This window comes from Anomalospiza imberbis, chromosome 2 (assembly GCF_031753505.1).
Source record: "Anomalospiza imberbis isolate Cuckoo-Finch-1a 21T00152 chromosome 2, ASM3175350v1, whole genome shotgun sequence".
In the NCBI taxonomy this organism is placed as follows: Eukaryota; Metazoa; Chordata; class Aves; order Passeriformes; family Viduidae; genus Anomalospiza; species Anomalospiza imberbis.
In genome coordinates, this window is record NC_089682.1 from 88589314 (window position 1) to 88613944 (window position 24631).

The 24631-nt window shown below is 34.9% G+C and overlaps 1 long non-coding RNA gene across 1 annotated transcript; it reads left to right on the top strand.

Moving 5' to 3' along the window:
* The first annotated feature begins 2591 nt into the window (after positions 1-2591).
* On the top strand, positions 2592-6858 carry LOC137466970 (uncharacterized). The gene is made up of 3 exons (XR_010995352.1): positions 2592-2661; positions 6271-6343; positions 6807-6858. It is a non-coding gene; the product is annotated as an uncharacterized lncRNA (long non-coding RNA).
* Positions 6859-24631: the final 17773 nt, after the last annotated feature.

The following is a 24631-nucleotide window of genomic DNA, read 5'->3' on the forward strand; positions in this document are numbered from 1 at the left end:
TTTGCAATACAGTACTACATATACAACATTTTTTCAAATATATAGATGCTAAAATTGTCATGAAGATGAATAGAAGCATGGCATTTAAATCTCCAATAAAAGATTTTTTTATTAGATCCATGTAGCAATTACATCCAGTACAGCAAGTACATCACCAAATTCAGATAATGCAAAGACATACTAATATCGAAAACTGGGTTTGCATGTTTTGTGTTTTGTTTGGCTTTTTTTCAGATTAAGGTATAAAAGACCTTATCATATATTCTGTACTGGAGCGTATCATGCGTATTGCTAAATAAGTTTGAAATAAAAATAAATAAACAAAGAAGAAGTCTATTATTTACAAGTTTGAATCAACAAATTAGTAATGTAGGGTCTCTCCTATATGCAATAAATTCACATAGAACTTCTAGGATTTATTTAAAGACTTGCATAGACTTTCTGGTTTCTTTATCTTTGAGAAGGCCTTTGAATTGGAAATTATTTCTTGAAAAACATTATTTTCACACTGTTAAAACTTTGGCCTAGATATTATGTTTACGCTGCCATGGAAACTGGAAATTGATTTCCAAGTGTATCTTAAATATTGCCTCAGTTGCCTCCACTTATCGCAGCCATTTTATATGAGAAGGTTTTGGGTTTAGTTTCTAAATACTTCACTTCCCATTCTTATGTTTGTCTTTTAAAGATTCTTAAAAAATCAGAGCTCAGAAATCAAAGTTATATGTTTTTAACTTTAGTTTTGGGAACGTTCTAAAGTTCCTGCAGTTGTAAAGATCTACATTTGAATCAATCAGTTAAAAACAGTATTAGAGCCACTGGAAGATGGCAAGTATGAAATGAAATATCTGAATTTATTCTGAAGAAACCTATTTCTGCACATTAACTATAGAGGTACTTTGGGCAGCTGATTGGGGCAGTATATATATATATATGTATATATATATATATATACATACATATACATATATATATATATACACACACATATATATATATTTAACTAATACAAAAGCTGAGACCAACACATTTCAGATACATTAATCCTTTTCATGCTTGCTCTTAGGAATTCTTTCTGTTTAATGGGGGTGCTTGTTTTCCCCTATGCTGTTTTCTTGGAGACAGTCAGTCTATTCTAGAGTGTGGATGCATAAAACTAACACAGGAATTAATTAAACTAATTTTGATTACTATTTTTGAGAGAAAAAATCTCTTGTTGGCACTGTGAAAATACGTTGGGAAATACACCTATGTTGCTGGGACATGGTTGATTTTCATTCAGTAAGAAGAGCTGCCTTGGAGTTTTTCTGATTTTTCAACTACGTAAGTTACTTTAACAATAGGTACCACAGATCTGCCTTCACCATGTCTCTGGCTTGTATGACTACAGCAGTAGTTTTACCGTTATAAGGCTAAAGGGACATTCGTTCAGCTGTTGCCTGTATGGGATGTGGGGAAAGAAGAAACATCAGCTCCTTTAAGGTGTCTGGTCAAGCACTTTTCAATGTAAAAGGAGATAACAATAAAATGAAGAAGACATAAAGAAGGACATACAGAGATACAAACCTGACTGGCAAATGAAAAGGGAGGAAGTCAGACCTGGTCTGTCACACTAATTGATGAGGATCTCTGGGAGTGTGAGAATGCTTCTTCCAGTGCAGATATCTGATCAGAGATCTTGTCAAATGGGAAAATAGGGAAAAGGGGGGAAGCAGGAAAAAAAATACACAAACCTGACAGTTGAGCATAATGCAGACAAGGATAAAAACCAAACTTGGTCAGCCATGGTAACCGATGGGCAATCGAGAAGCTGCAGGTAAACTGGGGTTTTGCAACTGACAGCAATGCAACCCTGAGGGTCCTGGGTATTGGAGGGGGTCAGTGGGATTATACCAGGTGGGGGAGAACTGTGCAGGGGAAGCCGATGACAGAAGAACAAAGAAGAGGTAAACAGAAAAGGGTATAAAATGGGCCATTCACATGTAAAAGGATCAACCCAGTTTAACCAGCCAAGTGAGTAGGGTGCCCCTTTTCCAGGCAGAGGTGTCAGGGAGAAGGGTCTATGCTGGTATTCAGGAAAACCTGTGAGCATGGGGTGCCTGTAGGATGTATGTGTGAGTGCTGTGTGCGTAGAGCAAGCACCCAGCAGTGAGTCAAGGACCCACGAGGCAGGTAAGGGGTGCTAGAATCCTCATAGCAGTGCTGGGCAGGCACAGGGAGCATGCCCGTGCTGGGAGAGCTCATGAATGTGTGTGTATTTTGAACCTGGGCAGTGTGGAGTGTGTGCTGCACTGGTGTGTGCTGCACTACTGACTTTCTGCCTCTGCCAACCCAAGAGGAGCCGGGGATGTGTCTCTGCGTGCCTGTGTGGTATGAGTCTTGAATGTGGGGGCAGCTGGGGCAACACCTTATCTGTGGCCACACTGTATCTGTGGCCCTCTGTGTGACCGGACATGTCTGTGTCCTACGAGTCTCTGTCATGCATGTCCATGACTGTGCACAGGTGTACGTGACTGTGTCTGGGGTATGTGCTCAGCACTGCTGCTGGTTGTGGACATCACAAAGGGAAAAGAGGAAAGTGGCAGCCACATCATCAGCCTGAGACCCTGGGACTTGAGGAAGTGGCTGCTCCTAATATCAGTTGACATTGCCACTCTAAAAGTATATATAATTCACTCATATGGAGAGTGTCCTAAGTTAAAAAAAAATTCAAAGTAACAATGGAAGGTGGGAGGCTTTCATAGTGCCTGATTTTTTTCTCCTATTGACAAAATAGCCTTACAGAATTACATTGCAAACAAACCTAAAAAAATTAAATCTATAGAATTACTGTGCAGGACTACATGTCTCTATTATATTGTATGGACTAAAAATGAAGGAATTTATACCTTTGGTCAATTGATAAGCTTGAGCAATTCTTGTATAAATATCCTGGTTCCATCTGTTTTATTCTATTAATTATTAGACCAGCGTAGTTAAAGGAACTTTTCTGAACTCACTCACTTCACTGTTATTATAAATTAGTTGTGAAAAGATGTGGTACAAAAGATTTTCAGGATGAATGTGTGAATAATGAAAAACTGAAGTGCCCAATTTATCAGCACTCACTTGACTAAAACAATCTCATCCCTGCTGCAAGTTTTCATGAATCAGCAATGAAGAAAGGTCTTACTTTCATTCAAATTTTAAGGGTAAAAATAGTTTGCAGTAAGTCTGATGAAAATGAATAGAAAGTAAATGAAGTTTGTTTGATATATTTTGAAAGTGAAGCATTGGATGGAGGGGATTCAGTAAAATTCAGGCAAAAGAGATGATGACAATAATGGTGGATCTGCATGGTGAATAAGAAAAACATGTACATATATAATACTCTAATGTAATAACCCTAAAATATTTATGTCCTAAAAATACTAATATACATCCAATTTATACCATAAGAGCAATCAGTCAATTTTCAGATGTTATATGAAGGTACATGCTATGAAGAAAGAAAAGCTGCATTGCAATCTTTGTGGACTTGTGTGTATCCAGCAGCTGGGTGACTTAATCAGCCTAGGCACCCTAGTTAGCTGAACACGCCAGTTAGCTATTGATAAATCCTGCTGTACTTTTCCTATGATTAATTAGTGCTTTAGCCTTCCAGCACACTGCAGATGAGTACATTCATTCTTCTTTTCTTTGAACAAATGCAAACACTGATGAAAAGTAATATCTGACACAAAATCAAAGGCTGCTTCCACTTACTAGTGGACTAGAAAACAGGGGAGAAAATAATAACATTGCATATTTAGGACAGAATAGGGTGGCATAAACTTTGAGAAACACTGTCAGGGCAGAACTCACCACTGCAGTGACAACCAGCAACAACTTCCCTGCCAAATCTAACACAGCATTCTGCATACAAACAAGCATATGGATGTTTTGTCAGCAGTACAGTGAGTCAGTGTGAGCCACGCAGACTCCTGTTGTGTACTAGCAGGAACTGGTTTCTAGAGCCTGAAGGTACTTTAGTGTGTTGGTATGATGATAAAAAGATATGTCATGTGCTTAAAATTACTCTTCCTTTTGAATTTCCTTTCTCAGAATATATTTTTTTTTTCTCAAAAGCCACCTCCTCTGTGTGTTCTGACATTAGATTTTACAATTTCTTTAAGAGGAAGATATTGTTTAATTGTCTACTAAACAGTAAGCACAACATGTCCCCATTGTTAAGTGACTTATGTGAGATGTTTTTACAGGAAGCATTGCTTGCTTTGTCTCCTATCTAAATGCTTCTCAAGTCTGTAGATTGCTTTGAATGCAGAGTTTTCTGGACCAAGATATTTTCCCTTGAATTGCTAAAGTTTATTTGCCTGACATATGCGCATATTGATCTCCCCTCTTTCATTTTTTACATTTATCATCTCTAGGGTTTATAGTGCTGCTTTCTTCACTGACATTTTCTGGTTCTTTTTACATAGTAAAGACAGCTAGTTCCTATACAATGGTACAGCAGTACAGATTACAGCTGCTCCTGTACTCTGGTGAGGAAATGGGAGAGGAAATGAAGTTTCCATCTGTTGGCTTGTAGCTGTGCCCTCCAGCCACTTCCAGCAAGACTCACATTTTAATTCTGGTTGCCAGTAAAGTAAAATTTGTATAATTGCTTCAGGTTATTCCTAAGAGCAGAAACATCCTTTGGAAAGGTGAAAGTGCCTGATGCAGCATGGGGAAAAGATGTTTTCTTTAACTTACTTATACTTAATACTTACAGTGAGTGCTACTTTTATGGCTTGGAACTTAATAAAAAACCCTAGGCATATTTCATCTTACTTTATTGTTACTGTCTACATCATTTAATCCTATTAACTCTTTCATTAATGAATAGATATAAATAAGCAGCTCTGAGCTATATTTTGAAGTAGTAGATGAAACAGGCAAAGCTGAGATCTAGATTTTTAAAATCTAGTTTAGGTGAGATGAATTGCTCCGCAGGAGTGCACCCTTCAAGGTCTATAAAAAGGTGGGGGACACCAAGTGATCTGCTCAAAGGTAGATGATCTAATCTGTAGGCACCTAAGTGTCCAATCTAACATGGGTGGCTGGTGTCTTATAAGATTTAGTGGAAATATACTCAATAATACCGCAGAATCCTACAGAGGTGCACTGGTGACTCGTGTTTGAGATGTTGTCCTCTGGAATTCTCTAGTACCCTTCTGCTTTCTATTCAGTCAGTTCCTAACTTTGCAGTACAATGGAGTTATTTCAGTTCAGTTGTGGGATTTGCATTTGTCTTGCTTGACCTTCATAAATGTTTTCAGTCTGTTCCTCCAGCTTGTTGAAATTACAGCAAATGGCATCCATCTTTCTATCATATTACCTCCTTCCCCGGTTTGATGTCATCTGTGAGGTATTTGAGGTTCCATTATGTTCCGTCATCGAGAACACTGATGTGGCCCTTCATCAACTCCCAAGAAAAATTCTTTTTAGCTGATTGCCAGCTTGACCATTGACCGTTATCCTTTGAGTTTTCAACTTCATGCAGTTTTTCACCCACTATATCCCATTAGGCCCAAAACTGGGTCAATGACATCTGAAGGACCTGAGTACTCTTATGCACCTTCTCAGCAAGGAAAGAATAGTCTTGCCTAAGGGTTCCCCAACACCTAGAAAACAAACTCCAGTGAATTATTTACAAACTAAGAGGAAGAGGTTGTGGCATTGAAGATACTGAGAACAAGGTAGTTCTAAATCTTATTCTGATCAGCAGCCAAGAATAGTAATGAAAGACTTCTTAGAATGCTAAGCAATGCCAGAGTCACTTAGCAGTATGTTAAATACAAAATGGCCTAAAGCCCAAAAGAAAACATGACTGAAATTAAACGCAAACAATTGAACCTTTATTTTGAAAAGTATTAGTTTGCTGGAACAGAGTGACAAATTCTAATGAATGTCCTTAATGATTTTACAGTGGGACAAATCATCTGTGAAAGTAAGGTGGTTATAAAAGACAGTTACTGTGCAATATGAATGCTAAATGAAATCAGACATCCCTGTAATCAACATCAATAAAAGTACCATAACTAATTTTACTGCTTCAAAGAGCAGCATAATAAAATGTACAAAAAGAAAGAACCCGTGGCTTAAAAATATTGCTCACACATACAAAGATGTGCCTGTACATATTCATATATACATTTTCAGTGTTGAGTAAAATGCTTACAAGGTAAAAAGAAGCTATTTACAAACATAGTCTTATCCTATTCATAGTTATTTCTTTTGACCTTGCAGGGGAAAAGAAAAAACATTCTTATATAGATATGGAATAATTTTCAGTGGATTTGGGTTGATATCCAGAAGTTAGGTAAACTTAATTCTTCATTCAAAAATAATCAAAAAATAATCTCTTTGGATTGCATAGTCCAATATTCCATGAAAGATTTTACAAATTTATAAGAGATCCTCAGCATAAAAGTACTATAGTTAATAATGAAATAAAAAAAGAAATGGAGCAAGAATTGACTTTTTTTTTGCTCTGAGTTGGAGCAAAGGATTTGAGGAAGTCATGCAGTGGGATTTCTAGGACTTAACTGTGATACAAACTGGGGTAACAGTATATGTTACGTCACTGCTGGCAGTGTGGGGAAGGAAATCTCTTTGGGGAGAGGGGTTTCCTTCTGGTCAAGTAAGCATGGTGCTGATTCCTCGCTGGAAGAGGAGCTTGGGTGGCACTGGGAACCATAGGGAAAATTCCAGAAAATTGTTCTTATATTAACCCATGATCTTTAGCTTTTGTGCCTTCAATTCTCCTCTCCATTCCACTGCAGGAAGAAGGGGGAGAGGAAGAGGAATGAGCAAGCGGCAATGTGGTTTGGAGAGTGTCAGTAAGAACTTTAAATTATTGACTACCATTCCCCAACCACATAAGTACCTTAGGTAAACTCAGCATAGAAATTTCTGATTTTGAATATGTCTCAACATTAAGGCACTGGTTTCAGTAAAACGCAGTATTTGGGGGCAACTGTGCTTCAATTTTATCTAAAAGATGAAGGTATTCTAGCTTCTGTTAGAGTGCAAAAAATAGTTTGTGATTTTTCAAAAGTACTTTTTCTCTTATGCAATCCCAAATCTGAATGAAAAGGTTCCTTTTCTTTATTATTTCCACACAAAATGGTGAAAAGCAGTTTTTGCATTTTCTCATTACAGTAATAAATGTATTCTTACAAATTTAATATTGAGACAGTTTAAAAATTTTGGATGTTATCTTGACTCCCCAGTTTTTTTAATTCAAAAAGCACGGATTGCTTTCTGATTTAACAAGGTAGCATTTTATGAAGTCATGAAACAGTTAAGTGCTCATTTCTCTAGAAAATTCCAGAATTACTTCACATCACTGTAGTGACAAGACTTGAGGGTCACAAAGCTGGCTGGTGTTTGTCTTGGTGCGAATGTGTACATAACCCACACTGGATGCTTCTGCACGAGCGTGAGAGCTGATCAGAATTGTTACAGCAAACAGTTTGCACTGAGGAAAATAAAAGTGATCTTTGAGAAGGAAAAAAGGATAAATAATGTTTTGGGTTGACTTCTGATGGACTAAAGGTAAAAATTTGCTATAGTTTACTACAAATAAGTTAGCACAAGTTAAGCTGTTTGCATCAACTAGGAAAAAGGAAAAGTAGCTCCATCTTGAGCTATAGTAGCTATTAGATACATCCCTGAAGAGAAGAGTGATAGACACATCTTTAATCCACTCTGTCTAGGCCTCAATATAGCTGTAGCATTAAAATGGTGCCTTTAACATTAAAATGAAACCTCTGTTGAGAAAGAGGTGAATTTTTTCATCTTGTTCCTTCAGTTATGTTTTTTTTTTTTCTCTCCATAATCACTTAATAGCATTTGTTGCTAGTTGAACAAATATAGAAAATACAAGTCAAACAGTGAGTCCTTGGTGTTTTCATATTTTTTGCTCTAGGAAACTCGTACCTTCTGAACCATTTCAGCATCCATTAGATTCACAGAATAGTGCAGAACAGGCTTTCTGAGGGAGGCATCCTGCCGTTGGCAACTCTCCAGGCCTCTTCAATGAAATACTAATTTCAAATAAATTTAATTATCCCTTTCAGAGTTTTGGCTTTTGCTTAATTTGTAGAAATAATTTGGGCATCTAATTAGCTCTCACTTTGTATCACATGAAATAATTGGGACTGCTTTGTCAGGCAAAATCTTCCTTTCAAAATGAATTACTCAAATGCAAGTCCTTGCTCTTAGTTCAGGAATTACATCACTTCCAGCTTCATAATCTCTTTTTCTAAAGCTGTCTGACGTTGATCAGTATGGATGCCTCCTCCTTTGCTGCTGGATACCTCAAAAATATTGCAATCCAGCTTTAGCTTCCCTAGGTTTTCACTTCACCACTCCAGAATCTCAGTACCTCTCAATCTATAATGACCTTTCTCTGGAAGCTATATGTTCTACAAAGCAGAAAAAGGAAAAAGTGAGAGGAAGCATACATGAAAGGTTCCTTTGAAATTTGAATATGATATTAATTGAAGAAGAGTAGATCCAAATGAATGGAGGGTTGTTTCTTCCCATGTAACTCAGCTTCTTCAGTCAAAGATGCTTGCAGAAGTACAGATAAAGAGTATGCAGACTCATTCTAGGAAGATTTAGGAATTCAGAGCTCATGCAGAAGCTGAGAAACTTGAGATGAGCAGTGACCTTGGGTGGCCCTAGCAGAGGTTGGGCATACAGGACTCATGCTGTTGCAAAGAGCCTTCCTGGGGACTTGTCAGGGCACTGAAAAACTTACTATGCCTACGAAAATCACTGAGATGGCAGACACTTGTACTGGAACAAAGACTTGTTTGAAAAGAATGTGTCTGTGGGGAGAAAATGCTACTTCTTTTTTTATTCAGTTTAAGCATAATTCAGCTGGCATCAGTGTTTAGTTCTGTTTGAGATTCCATATCTAAGAACTCACGAGTACTCCAGGACACCCAGCCTCTTAGAACAACAGGAGGGGGCCTAGGTAGAATGCCCCAGAACATCTGAAATTAGCCAAGAAACCTTGGGTATGCTCAAGTTGCTTAGCTGCCTTTAGGCAACTGAAACAAGACCTGGAGTTTTCTCTGCTTAAAATAAGTTAGTGATCTTAGTTTATTGTCTAGTGAGACCTCACTTCCTCACTTCCTCACTTTCTCACTTTTTTTTTTCCCTTCTGGGAATCGTATAAGGAAAAACTGTAGGCATATCTACCCCCAGGCTCTGATCAACCCTGAGTCTTTTTACAGTAAAAGCCAAAATGTTATCTCTATCATGACTTCAAGTTTCTTTTTCACAAGGGTATTTTGTGGAGAAAAAGTATTTTTTCCAAAATGGTAGTGGATATTTATTTCTATCAAGAGAAACTAAAAGAGTGGGATTTTTACAAATAAATGGAAGGGAACCCGACACCGTTTCTTGCTGGTATTCTTTAGGATTGGTGTTCAGGTGCTTTATATTATGCAGTCATTAAGCTAAAACACAGAAATAAAAGAGCATCCCAAAAGTAGAATTATTAGGAGGAAAGTTTTTCTATTACCATCTTCTCATTAGATGAGTTTCTTATATCTATTTTACACCTGATGGTTTATTGATTACTGTAAAGAAGTTAAAATTAATTGTGACTTATTTTTTCAGAACCCACAGCTTCACTGTCAAACTGCCTCCATGTTGAAGGCCTTGCCTTAATGGAATGATTCTTTATAAGCAGTAAAGAAATTGCAAAATTAACATGGTAGCAGTGAAAAATATTAACATACTGGAAGCAGGTACAAACTGCATTTCTCATAGAGCCATGAAGCAGTCATCATTGTTTTAGAAATACGAAGATGATGGTTACTATTGCCAGACCTTTGCGTATCATTTGTCGGCAGAAGACAGGCATAAAGTACAATAAAAATTTAGAAGGGCTGTATGTGACTGTGCAGTAACTTATCATCTGGTATCATCCTATGGAAAAATAAATCTAAATGAGAATATCGGAACACAGCACAAGGGGTACACCAGAATCAAGTGTATTTCTGACAGTGGTGAGAACCAAATACTGTACTGTGGGTTATGAAATGCCTTTGGCTGGCAATTAAGCAATAAAATACCCATCGTAAAAATCTTGATAATCCTAGACCATTATCAGCTGTCTTATATATCAGAACCAAAGTTAATATCTCCTAGATATTTTTATCCTAGCCAATGGAAACATAGATACTCTCAGAGTAAGAGAATTTAGATTAATGTCAGCATTCATTCTGTTCCTACAGTCCTTTAAAGAGATTTGAGTTTGGCTCTGTGAGATACTGAAATACTTTCACATATTTTATTCTATACATCTTCACCCAATCTCACCCCACTGAATACTGTCCTTATTAGAATTCTCACATCTACTCAGTATTGAGAATATTACAGTTCATCTCAGGGCTTTGTACAGATCAGAATCCCCTGTATATTTTCCAGAGTGTGCTCCCAAAACGAATAAACTTTCTGATTCTTTTCCTATGTAATATTCCAAAGGAAGCTTTGAGGTTACTACAGATCACCTGGTCCTGTGATACATAAGACTATCCAGTTTGCAGTCATTCCTAGAGATGATTATTTAGTATACTTTGTATGTCACAAAAGGACCATCTTTTAATGTGCAATGTTGTGGGTCTTTGTTACTCCTGAAATACCTACTCTTTTTATCTGACTTTGTTCTTGCAGATCTTTCTTTTCTTTCCTTGCTATTCTTCCTTCCCAGTTTTAATGTAATGGTCTTGGAGAATTCCTGCTACAAAATTTATATGATAACTAACTCCACAAGTGATGAGATGTTTATTTTTTTTTTAAATTGAACTCGATATTGTGAATGCATAACAATAAATACTCTGCAATTTTAACTTCATGTGAAGTAACAAGTGTCACAGTAAAATATATAGGTACTCACTGGGAGGATTCAGACAAAAAAAGTTGAGCATAATACAGAATTAAATTTTTGGAGGGCTTTATGAGCCATGCTAGCTTTTTTAAAAAGTTGGTCTTTTTTTCATCTACAAGGTCTCTTTTGGTTATGTAATTATATGGATTTGGTGGAATTTTTCTAAGCTATGTAGAAAAATTTTCAATTATTTTAAAAGAATAAGATTATATTTAAGTTTTCATCTTTCCAGATCTTGATCAAAACATAAAAAGAAATACATTACAAAATAAAGAGCATGGACTCTTTCGGTGTCTATAATCTGAAGCTCCTGGTATTTTTATGGCAACCTTCAAAATTTATGCATAGGACAAATATGGAACACATAGATGACATTCAAAATGTTTTAAAGTAAATGTGTCACTGTAATAAAGGAAAGATTCCCACTGCCTTTAATGTTTTAATATTAAATCTTCAATGCAAAATCCTCAGTATATGGTCTCTCAAACGACATGAATTTCAGAATTTACAGATGTCTCAGAAAAATTAAAAAAAAAAAAACAAACTCGTCCTCTCAAGTGTCACTTCCTTACAAAATAACATTAACACCTTAGGGATGGTCTTTTGTTTGCATCTGGAGTAAAATGTGTTGATTATATTAGATGAAGATTCCACAGAAGCAAAATGTATTATTCTCATTAAAAACCCAATACTTTCCTTTTAAAAATGGTATAAAGGCAACATTACTGATAGGGCATTGCTAAGGCATTGCAAAGTGTCATGAATATTTTGGGAACCGTTGTCTGCTTTACAAGGTATTATATATTTCCCACTTACTTTCAAGATTTCTTCTTTAATTAAATTGTAAACTCAAAAATATTTCACTGTTAAGAGCTAATCCAGTCTAAGTAAAATGTCTTTATAAAGCTGAATTCTCTGTAAAGAATATAAAGCTACAGCATTTTTTCCTGTTTGGTTTGATTATGACTAGATAATTAAATTGAGATATTGCACATAAGACACATTATTTATTTCTTGCAGAAAAATTTAATTTCATGCATGACAAGTTGCTTCTTCCCTTTTTTGTCCACTTCTACATGTCTCAATAAAGCAGTAATTATTTTTGTGGGGAGATTTTTGGATGACAGCTATTACTAAGGAACCATACATGTGGTTATTTTTGTAGGTAAGATATGCATCACAGATTATCTGTTGAAGTTAACTTACTTGTCTTGAAACACTTAATCCAAATCAACCCTCTGTTTATGGAGGAAACAAAACACTGGAACAAAGTACTTCAGAGTATTAAATGCTGTTTGTAGGAGGTTGTCTCAGATTTGTGTCCACTTAAGCTGGAAGTTTTCATTTCAGACCATGATCTTATGCCAAATTGATTGAACTACAATATACAACAATAAATGCAAGAAACTACACCTACTTCTCATATGAGACAGTCAGTAGACTCTGAAAAGGACAGGATGCCTGTTATCATCTTATTTGCAATATCTTAGCTGATTGAAACTAACAGTAATTTGAAGTCTGTAAGGATTGTAGGAATAGGATTACGAGAAGATTATTACATTTGTTTTGTTGGATTCAAACATTTAGAAAGTCCAACTTTGCAAGGAACGGGTGGAATGAAAAATGGATTACATTTCTTTTGTGCTTTTACACATGTATATTTTAGATCTATCTTTATCTATCTATCTATCTCCTATTTTTCTCTCAATGAGTAGTATGCACTGAAATTTGCTAAGGAATGTCATAGACTCAGTGTAAAACACAGGAAGTGATGAATGGCAATATTGTGTCTGGAGATAATAAACGTAAAATTTATCTCATTTAGCTTTGGCCATGTAGTAGTTCAACAACACAATCAAGCTAGCCCAGGTATTTAATGAAGAGTAGGGAAACTGTTGCAGTGATTGTTATCTCATCTCAATACCTCAGGATGTATGAATTTTTTTTCATGAATTACAACTGTAAAAGAGCCCATTTTAATAATTTAATTTAATTTAATTTAATTAGTACCTTAAGTTCAAGGTACTAATTGGAATCAGCTGAATTTTATCCCACAAAATCTGGATTTCTTTTACGATGAGGAAAGAAAGCATCGACTGACTAGGATAGATAGAAGAAAGATCATTGTGGAGCAAAAAGCAAAGAATCAAAATCTCTCTAAGGTCAAAAAATATGCCCAAAGTACATTGGTGCATACACAAAAAAACAAAACCTATTTTTCTACTTCTCCACACACCCCCCTGCCCCCATATCCCCCTGCAACTGAAAAAGAAACAATCAGCCAAACTACAACTGTTTTTCTTGAATAAGACTTGGAAGAGAAACAGAACATTTAGAAACTTTAAGGAGCAGAGAACTGCTATATTACTTGTACTTCTACACTTGTGAAGCATTATGCAGAGCTTCTGCATAGTTCTCCTGGGGGAGCTGAAGAGTTCAAACCCTCTGCACTGTATATTAAATGGAAGAGTTAGTTTGAATCATTTGATGTATCTGTAAGAAATAGATTTCCTTGCTCTGCTTTTACGTTTGATGTGCAATGAAAGTGGTGAGAAAACACAATCAATTGAAGAACTATGATATGAGCAAGGAAATTTTGCATTAATTTTTAATTAAAATATGCACAAAGCAGCAAAAAAAGTTAGGAAAAAATATCAAGGCGATGTGATAATAGACCATGAATAGAATAAATAGGAAAACCCAGTTTGAAGGTATTAAACCTTAAGTATAGGACATAGCAGTGGCAGAGGAATGACAGCAAGAGACATTATTCTGACACGTACGTATCCACACAGCTTAGGAAATATTGTGAAGCAAATCCTTTCCGTAAAATGCTTTCAAAATGCCCATCATGACAATGACAATTGAAAGACAGAGGACTGCTCAACAAAGAGAGTGATAAAGTACACTGAAGAATGAGGACAGAAGAGGACACAGAGAAAAAAGAAAGCTTGGGAAAGAGTAGGGAAGTAAACGGACAGACATGTATTACAGGTTTAAGAAAACAGGAATGTAATTATTAGAATGATCTTTACACTATACAGTTATTTTTTATCTCACTCAGAAGTTTTGTGATTATAAATTAACATCAGTTGTGTTTCAAAGTATCACCCAATAACTAGGACTAGCATAAGTGACCTTCAGTGCCTTTGAGTTAGATTATTCAAATTTAAATGCTGTGGATTAGGATATAGTGACCATTTTGTTGGGTGCAAGTGATTAAACTCTGGGACAGGTTGCCTAGACATCTGGTTTAAGTGCTCATCCTTGGAGATATTGAAACCCTGACTGGGCAAAGCTTTGAGAAATTGCTTAAGTTGACCCTGCTTGAGCAGGGAAGTTGAACTATACAATTTCCAGAGGTCCAAGAAAACTGTAACCATTCTGTGATCCTCTCAACTTTCCACCACATAAATGTGTGAAAGAAGAAGACTGCTAAAATCTGCCTTAGGATATTCATTCTTTTCCCCTGTGATTTATTATGGAGCTTGGTATTATAATTAAGGACAGGTAGGCAGCAAATCATAGCTGTGCTTTGTTCTGTAGATTTTTTCAAAATAAATAAAAAATGTAGCCTGTATTGCAGCTGTCACAAATTATACTACTTTTATGCAAGATGATGGTTGTCTATTGAAAACATGGTAAGACATTCTTTTCAATAATTTTTCTCAGTTCATAAATACAAGGATATTGTTCTTATCACATGAATATATAGTTATTGTTTCCTTCTGAGATGAAATGTCAGATCTTGGTTTTTACTGCTTGCAAGGTATTCATTTTTCTTCTCTGTTTTAGTAGTTTTTGATTTGGACTTTAATTTTGAAAGGAAACCCACTGAGATATATGTGGATATGAAGGAAATATTTCTAATTTATCATTTTGGGCTGCTGTTTAATTTCATATTGATTTTATTCATCTGATTCTTAGATTTATTCTTTTCTCCTTTTCTTTCTTTGAAAGAAAAAGTTGTATATAAGGGTATAGCTCAATTATTTTCCTAAATATATGTCCTTTGTTGCTCAAGTCACCTTTTTTTTTTAAGATGCAGGCAAATACAATTCATGGGAAGGTGCTCTCATCAACAAAGATTACTTTATTTCAGATGAACTTGCAACTATGTTTGATAAAGTAGCAGGTGGTGGCACATTTGTTGAAATGGACCATTTGTTGTATTAATAAGGTAAACAGAGGTATCTATTCATTATGTGCAAGGTAATGCCAGTTCACAGACAGTGTTCAAATCCTGTCAGTCTCTAGTTTGGAATGAAACCTGCATATGCAATATGGCTCAAAATATAAAGTAAGAAAAACTATGTTAGTTGGACCATTTTGCTTTCACTAAGCAAACACTGGGAGAGTAGTTTTCATTATTTGACTTTTCCAATAATTATTCTATTTATCTTTGATGTGTTTTTTGCACAGTCATGAATGGAAAATCCTCACCTCCTCCAAAGAACTGGAAAATGCAGAAAAAGAGCAGTTTGAATTAGGCCAGTGCTATAAGATAGAGCATAGATGGAGCTGTGCTTAACGTGACAGACTCTGCTAAGACGCAGTGTTTCCTTGAGCACACTGTTCAATAAGAAAGAGTTTCCTGAAACAGGGCTGGCATGGCTCCAGTTAACTTGGAGACATCTGAAGAGTTTGAATCTGTCTTCATCCTCCTGTGTGCACTTGTTTATAAAATATGTTTTTACCTAGGGTAGCCAGGCAGATATTTAGCATAGTTACACCGTCGCTATGCAGATACCAGCTCCCTGCTGTACTGAAGGGTGTGAGTAGCCAAACAGAGCACGACTCGCACAACAGTTAGGGAACTGCAGTTCTGTTTTTGCAACTGTGATGTCCTGAATCTTCTATTTTATTATCTTTTGTCTTAAATTACATTATTTCTGATCACACAAGCTACATTTCACTTGGTAAATATTGCTGGTAAAATGTGAATTTCATTCTCCTTCTTACACACTAAGTAGTTGTTTGTAGACCTTGACAAAAATACTCAGGAAATAAAAGGTTAGTTTTCACAAAGTAATTTAGTTCTCATCAGATCCTGAAAATTTGTCTTTAGAAAAGTTGTGGGTTGGTCACAACAGAGTACAGACATATATAAACAGGAACTGGCATGATTTATGATATCTTTACCTCTAAATCTTTCTAAATGCGCATTTTTTAAGATTTCTGTAGAAGCCCATAGAATCATATTAAGAGACACAATTTTATTTGTGGATCAAAATAGATAGGAATGCAATGTGCTTTCTTGCCTAGGACTCCACTGTGTTTGCCAGTACACGTTCCCAGAATATTCTTTGACCATAACTAACTTTTTTCTAGCCTCCCCAGTTTTTTAAGACATACATTTTAGTACTGTGATTTTAGTACTGTGCTATATCATAGGAAACAGAGAGTAAAAGACAAGTAAAGTAAGTCCAAGAAATATCTGATATTATGAGGGAGCTTAAGATAATTTTTGGGGAAATATTTAATTTTTTTCACATGATAAAACCCAGAAGCACAAAAAACCCACATCCCACTAACCACTCTTGGAACTTTTGACCCTGTGTAATGCAGATAGATTACATATTTTGTGACGTTAATACAAACTTTTGAAAAATATCCTAATAGCTTTATGCTGAATTAAGACAAAAATGGTACTTATTTCAAGTAATTAATTAGAGAAAAGAAATTCACCAAGAAAAAATAAAAACAAACCAAGGGAAAATATCACTGTTCCTAATCAGCAGAAACAAATTTGTAATTAAATCAAACAATTCATTCAGCTGAAGAAGTTTCCTGAAGAAACTTTTATTCTCCTTCCTTCCTCTATACTGCGAATATTTGGGGTTTTTTTCAATTTTAAAGAGAATTAAAATTAAAATCATTGCTTCTGTAGGGTATGTTCTTAGTGAAATTTTATTTATGGAACCTATTAAAATTGATGAAATGTAATCCTCTCAGAATTATGACCTTCAATCAAACTTATTTATTCAGCATCTGTATATTATCAACAAATTTTGATGCAATTTGTGCACAGATGAGATCCATTATTTTCAAATTTTTACCTATGTTAGTGAGTATTCTGGTAGCTTTGATAGATATTCAAGCTATTTTTAAGTTTGGCCAGAGTGGTGTAGGTGGCAGAGAACATCATACAAAGTGATTGCAGAAGGAATGAAAATCATAAGGTTGTAATAATGAGGTTTATTTTATCCATAGCAGGTGAAGGATGGGACACATTAGTTCAAAGCAAACAAAGGAGCAGAGAAATTAGCAGAAAACTAGGCTCTTTTTCCCCCAGTCCAACGCTGAAAATCTGAGAAAACAAGTGACTCTGGGCTGACAGATGACCACAGCATCTCCTGCTGCCTTGATCACCATCTGGATATGAATATGGAAGTTATGAAGTTATCCTCAAGCTCTCTACTATATATATATGTGTATATATATGTGTGTATATATATCTATCTATATCTATATCTAATCTATATCTATATCTAATCTATATCTATATCATCTATATCATCTATATCTATATCTATCTATCTATCTATCTATCTATCTATCTATATATATATATATCTTCATACTGTTTTCAAGAAGTCAAAATTAATCATTTTATGGAAATTAAATAATGTATTTCCAGGGTCTTACATAAGTCAAGGTATATCTAGGCTGCTTCCCAAACAAGGAAGGGAGCCAGGGAGTAAGTGTAAGCACTTGATTCCCAGACATACATCATGCTTAACTATCACTTCACTTCCTCAAACTGCTCAAATAGTGTGATTCTTGAAAAGCTGTGTGGCTTAGTTTTCATAGTCTAGACAGAGAATTTGCAAATATTTGGCAAATACAAACTTTCACATGAAACTTACTACTCAAATACAAATTGGATTTTTCTAAAGATCGAGTTGTTATTTTATGTTTACATCAAAGTTTTCTATAATGTGAAGACCTTATTGTGGGCTCACTGCAAGTGCATGGGAAGTATTTTGCAAAGTCCTTGGAAAGCTTATGATACAAGGGAACAGTTATAGCATGGGGGCATCAAGCCACCCAACTGTTACTCAAGTTGAGAGGATACACAACAGCATGATAATTAGGTTCTATTCATTGCAATGGAAATTAGAGTGGACAAGGGATTTCTTCAATTTGCTAGCATAATTCAAACACAGATTTGTCTGAAAGTAAAAATGCTGTTTCCTTCTTTCAGCTGTACGGAGCAAAATAAGTCACCATATGTGGTGCCACCGATGTACACAAATTTTATTCTAAAGAATGATTTCTTCCTGAAGGATGATCTCAAAGCACAGGAATATTTGACTGAAATTGTTTTTATTCTGACCCATACAGTCAGTCAAGATTAAACTTGTATAGTTCCACCCTGCTGTTTTTGTAATTAGTCAAATTTTATTATTGTGATTTTTTTCAAAGATGACAATAATTTAAATGAGTCATTTCAGATTTTTGCCAATGGCTTCTCTGTGTCAAACATTCTTTTATTTCAGGGCTTATAATTTTTAACACTGCTAGAGACCTGGTTATTTCAACAAATCAAGATTTTTTTTCATTAGTTTTCAATTATCTTTACTTTTTTACTGTTAGAGACTGTGAAATAGCGCTCATTAACATGCCAATTATAAGTCCACACTAAGAGCTCGTTTAACCTATGAAGGTCAAAAAGCTTAGTTTAAAAAATAAATAGTGAATATAAGATAATGATAAAAACTATTAAATAAGAATGATGAAAGGAATCAGATTAGATAATCACACTGTTTACACTTAAAACCTTAATCCTTTGTGGGTTTTGCTTTTCTGAATGGTTGTGGGTCTTCTGCTACAAGTATCTGCCTTGGCAAGTTTGCAAAACTTTCCAGTTTTTCCATATGTAATGTACTCAAAAGTCCAAAATTTGTACAGTATCAAGAATGGACAGAAGTGAACGATGATTGATTTAGGTGTAACTGAGCTGGAGAAGTTGGACTCCCTCTGAATAGTTGCATGGCCACGATCATTTTTTAGAATATTTAGAGCAAGTTTGTTTAGCCTAGTATTAAAGTGTTTTTCTGAGTCTGTGATTTTGAAATCAGTGGAGTTCAACAAAAATAAATTGTATTTTCATTAATTAACAGCATCTGTCAAGAATAAGACAATAATGCTTTGATATTTGATATTTCTGCTTGATTTTTGCTTGATTGCATCCTACTTTTCATTCAAAGCATTCTACTGGCCGACTTTAATATTTACCAGTAAAGTGAATTACGCTTAGATAATTGGTATTTGAGTAGTTGGTATAAAATAATACTCTTAGAGAATTCTTCCTCTTTTTTTTCACCTGTTTTAAAATTATGAAAAGGACAGTCCTGTCAATAGGGAATCAGACCCCATGAATCCTGTTCCTAGAAGACAAACTCTTTCATGACAGAAGAAAATCTGCCACTGGACATAATTTTAAGTATGTTAAGTGAATTCATTTTCTTATGGAAAGAAATTTTTAAAAAAAGAATAAAATCATGGTCTACAGGGATATCATAGAAAGACTAGAATTTCTTTTTTGTTATTTATGCTTGTGGATGCTTTGAGATTTTCAGAGAAGGTGTTACTGCTTACTAAAATAAGATCAAATAAATAAGAAAAGGAAAGCAGAGATTTTTAAAAATAGTATTACATGTATAGTTAAGGTTGTGTTTAACCCAGATAGAAGAATATCTTGGGATAAAACCAAGAATGTGCTTTTATTCATGTGCCAATTGATATCAATTATTCAATTATTCAGCATTTAGAAATTCTCAAATGATGTTAAGTCTGGAACACAAATAAAGAAAGCTTTAGAGCTGTAAGACTGAATTCAAATGAATAGCTTGATGTTTAGCTGTAAAACTTCAGAACTGCAAACGCCAGGATCTTGCTCATGCTGTAGGTTAATATATTACCCTTTAATTCACACTCAATTCAGATCATGAATGGATCATAAGAGAAAATAACACTCATAATTTTGAGCTAGTCAAGCCTAATATTATTGCTCTGTTTTTTCATACCAGCCATTGTGAAAGGATTAGCAATCTTCTTCAGAAGAAATTCCGGACTAGAGAGACACCTGCCAAGGCAGGTAAGAAGTGAATTGACAGCAGTTTCTCTGGAAACAGGTACACACCTGGTCCTGTTAGCTCTAGTTCAAAGTAGGATTATTAGCATCTCAGTTACCTGAGCACTATAATCACTCATACATTATTGAGAAAAGAAGAAAAGATGCAAATATTTAGAGGGGTTTGAATCTCTTCCACGTTACTTAGCAATACCAAAGAGCTGCCTGAAAACATAGAGAGCAATTTAAAATAAGAAAATAAGGAGACATAAATTTTCAAAAAGCTGTCAAGATGAAGAGAAGAAAATACATTTATAAGACCTCAGAAGCAGAGAATTAGAGCATATACCAAGCTTGCAGCAGTGACAAGTTATATTTGGTCAAGTCTGAGGTTTGCTGTAATACTTCTGAAGTAATGCAATTCCAGATCATAAGAAGTTGTTGCTGGTTTCTGATGTTCTTTAGTTTTGTTCCTTTTTTACCCCCCTTTTATTATTTCTCTCCAATGTTGAACACAGTTGTAGAAATATCTGGAATTTAATGAAAGTTTAGGAAGGAAATGTAAATTCAATGAGCTGTTTGAAATCTATATAGAAAAACATATTTTATCTCATAATCTTAATAATTAAACATGTCAGGGACAGTATGCTGTTTACTTTGTCTAGTAAAACACAGAAAAAGTATTAATGATTCTACATAAATTGGATGGTGCCATTTTTTCACTGAGTGCTCCCTATCACATAGGAAAAAAAAAGATTGTATTTCTGTCTTGGAGGAAAAAAAAAGATGATGATAAAAGATTTCACCATGATAATCCTCTAATTTTTTCTCTTTAGACTGAACTAATAGTGCTGCTAGTAGAAAAAGGTCTTCTTCGTTTTAGATATTTATACGCATGAGCACATTTTACAGAAGCATTTAATAATCTTAAGTGCTAAGTAAACACAAAAGCAAAAAATAGCCCAAGCACCATCAAGATCAATAGACTGATACATGGACAGAAGGACAAGGACAGAAAGAGCACTGTACAGGTCAAGCAGAAACCAAAGTGTTTAAAGTTTTGTGAATAAGGTTAATATGTTAAAATCTTATAACTCCTTAGTTATCAGAATAGAACAGGCCAGAGATGGCATAATCCACATAAACTTTTCAAACTACACTCAGTTGTTTTTTCCTGTTGAGGTAGTGATTTTGGTCCATGATTTCTCAGGAAACCTTCCCAGTCATGTTTTACTATTGAACTTATTGACCAGAAAATTGTGAGATGATAATACAGTTAAATTTTAGTATACTTGTCTCTTCATAATCCTAAAATGTAGAGGACAGTACGAGATATGATTTGTCAGATTTGTGATATAATCCAAACAGAACAATAGAACGAAAGAAACAATAGTCCCTTGGAAGATACTGTTGCAGCTACCTGGTTAGAAGAAGAATAAGAATGTTGGGAATGTGGCTTAGTTATGATGTAACAGAATTTGACTGTTCCTGTTGATAGCACTTAATCACTAGCAGGCAGAGAGGAAATTTTTTTTTTTAAAGTAGAAGTCAGATTGTCCTGAAATTCCTATATTGAAATTCTTGTTTGTTACTAACAAAAGGAAACTTTTATTTTCATTACATGTGTTGGTGGATCTTGTGGCTGAGAGTTGCGAAGGACTTTGCAAACAGAAGAAAGCAAACAACTCCCAGGTTACAAAAAACCCAAAATACCAAGAAGCAACCCCCAAAACTGTAGAGTAATAAGTGAATATGTGATTTTTAAAGTTTATGGGATTTTTCACTTCTCCTTACTTTAAGTACACATTTCAACCTAAATAACCTCAAATGATAAAAAAAACTATATACTTTGGGATAAATATATTTTTCCAGATCTATAAGGAACTGAAAAACTCATTTATTCTTCTTCCTAGTGCTATCAAAAGCAGATTAATGAATAGGAAATTATTTATGAACAAAATGAAAATATTTATATTGAAAAGAGTGCCTTAAAATATTAAATGCTTTTAGTAACATAAAATTTTTCTTAATGTCAAATGGTGTGTGAAATCTTTCAAATTTAACTTCTCATTGTGCCCAAAAGTTAAGCATTGTTTTTCTCAGATTAATCAATTGTAATCACTCAGTCTGGACTTCTAAATTTTTTTCTTTCTATTTCTTTCCCAAGGAGAGTTCTTTGCACAGCTTCTAAGATAAAAAAAAAATCCAAAATGAAATGCCATTTCTGGAAAATTGCATTGCAGATTTGAGGACACTCAAAGTAGTGTCTGCACTCTCCTGTTTCAGGAAAAGTGCATGAATTGAACTTTCACAATTTATGCAAACTCTTGAGGGTCAGAGGTTCAACTGTTTGAAAGAAGTACAATTTTCTTCAGGAGGCTCACAGTAAAATATAAAATGAGGCAATTTACCTGCAGTGTTTGCATAAAAACTTTTTTACAGATTTTCATTTTTTGAAGTCCTAAAGGGGGAACTTCTATCTGGAAAAAGCTGTCCTGTGCACAACTACACAGGAAATGAGGACTGAGAAAAGAAGAACCTTTTAAGAGAGGCTGAAGAAGATACGGGAGGAGACTGAGAACTGTGAGAGTGTAGGTTCACAAACCCCAAAGTTTGCATTTAGAGAAATGTGTGAATCAAGGAAACAAAAAAAACCCAAACCCAAGCAACTTTTAGAACAGAAATTCATATAACTGCACTAAAGTTTTCTTATAAAAGGAGTTCATCAGAGACTAATAAGCAAGGGATGTAGGATGGAGTCCCAGATATGCCTCTGGGCACATCTGCTGAGATCCTGGGGGAGCTATTGCTACTTAATGCTAATATGTGTGGAGAAGCAGACCTAGTACCACATCCTTCTGCTGCTATTCTAGTAGTGTCTCTTTAGTCTCAATTCTAGTAATTCCAAATATATAGGAGGAGAAGACACTAATGAGAAACTGTAAAAATTAATTAAAAAGTCCATAAAGTTCTATCTGTGCACATAAAAATATGGATTTTTAAATGAAGTACCATGAAGTAACAGAACTAGTGAGAAGTTTTATGTTCTACCATAAAAATACAAATCTAAGCCTTTCACTAAAATGAAATTTCCATTTTTATTTCTGATGGATCATGTGATTTTACAGTACTGAACTTGCTAATAGTTAGGGGATTTCTGCCACATTGTGTGACAGAGTAAAATTATTTTGCCAAATTTGAATGAAGAGAATAAAATAAAATAAGTATTTTTAATGAAAGATATATTTAATACTACCCTGAGAGTTTAATCTCAATAATAGTTTCATTGTTTATAGGTATCATATGGGTCGGAATAACAAAAGAAATTAAATTTATCATGCTAATATCACCTTTACATCTCAGATATAGGTATGGTCATATAAATATGTAAAAAATCTTGGAATTTCTCAGAAGACATTGAATCAATGTCTTATATTGACTCCTCTGAAATAGTTGCCTCATCACTCTAAAATTTTGATTGTGTAAAACACATATATACAAACTGTAACATGAAAATACTAAGAAATGGGTTCCCATTTGTGTGTGAAGAGTCTGAAGTTGACCTAAGATTAATGGTTATTTTCATAGCTGAACAAAGCATACTTCTCCAAAATATCCTTCCATGTCATTACTCTCAGAAACTCTTGATGAGTTTCTCTTACTAAGACATGTAAAGTTTGTAGGAACAGGTAACAGAAAAACCAGGCCCACACAGAAGCCTTCTGAAACAATGGTGATAGCAAATAGGGGGAGAAAACTTCCAGCTAAATCCAGGTTGGGAACAAATATTCTGAGTCTGACTTAATTTTGTTAATTAGTGAGAGTGTAGAGAGAAAAGAGCAGTTGGCACTGTGGGGAAGTGGGGGGAGGTTAACAAGGTGAACGTCAGGGGACCATAAATCTAATGTTCCCAGAGAACAATTTTTGTGTAAGAAAGTGTATAACACAAACCTGTAAGTATTTCCTCTGTTTTCTGGTTACTTGTGTTCATGAGCAAATACCTTTACATTGACCCTGGAATTGAAATAAGATTTTGAAACTCAGATTTTATACAGTGTAAATCACTGCATTATCACATAATGAGATTCCATACAACAGATGGTTCCATATTTCACAAGGAATATACTGTCTCCACCAAATTACTAGGAGTTACTTCCAAAATAATTTAAACTCCCATTAATAAAACTGATTTACTAGATTTAGTATTTATGCTCTTTTTGGAAGACTTATCAGATTTAAATGTCTGACTCACATATAAGTTTAAGTGTTAAAACATTATGATCTGCCCTGGTGATAAAGTGAAGCAGTTTACAAAGTAAATGACAACTACAGCCACTCTAGCAGTCAGCTAATATTATGAACACATTTGGGGGCATGACATCCTTTCCCAGAATGTGACAAAGAAGCACAAAGCTCTCTTGGAGACCACAATCAGCTGTTTATTAGTGTCAGGCCAGTGTATAACAATTTGACTTTGTTTATTCTAGAAGTGCCTTTGTACTGTACAAGCACTGCATAGTGTTATTTGACAGTGAAGAGCTTAATATCTTGCCTGACTACAGCTACAGAACTTTCAAATCAAAGTACTTCACTCTTGAAAATGAAAGAAAAGCAATGTG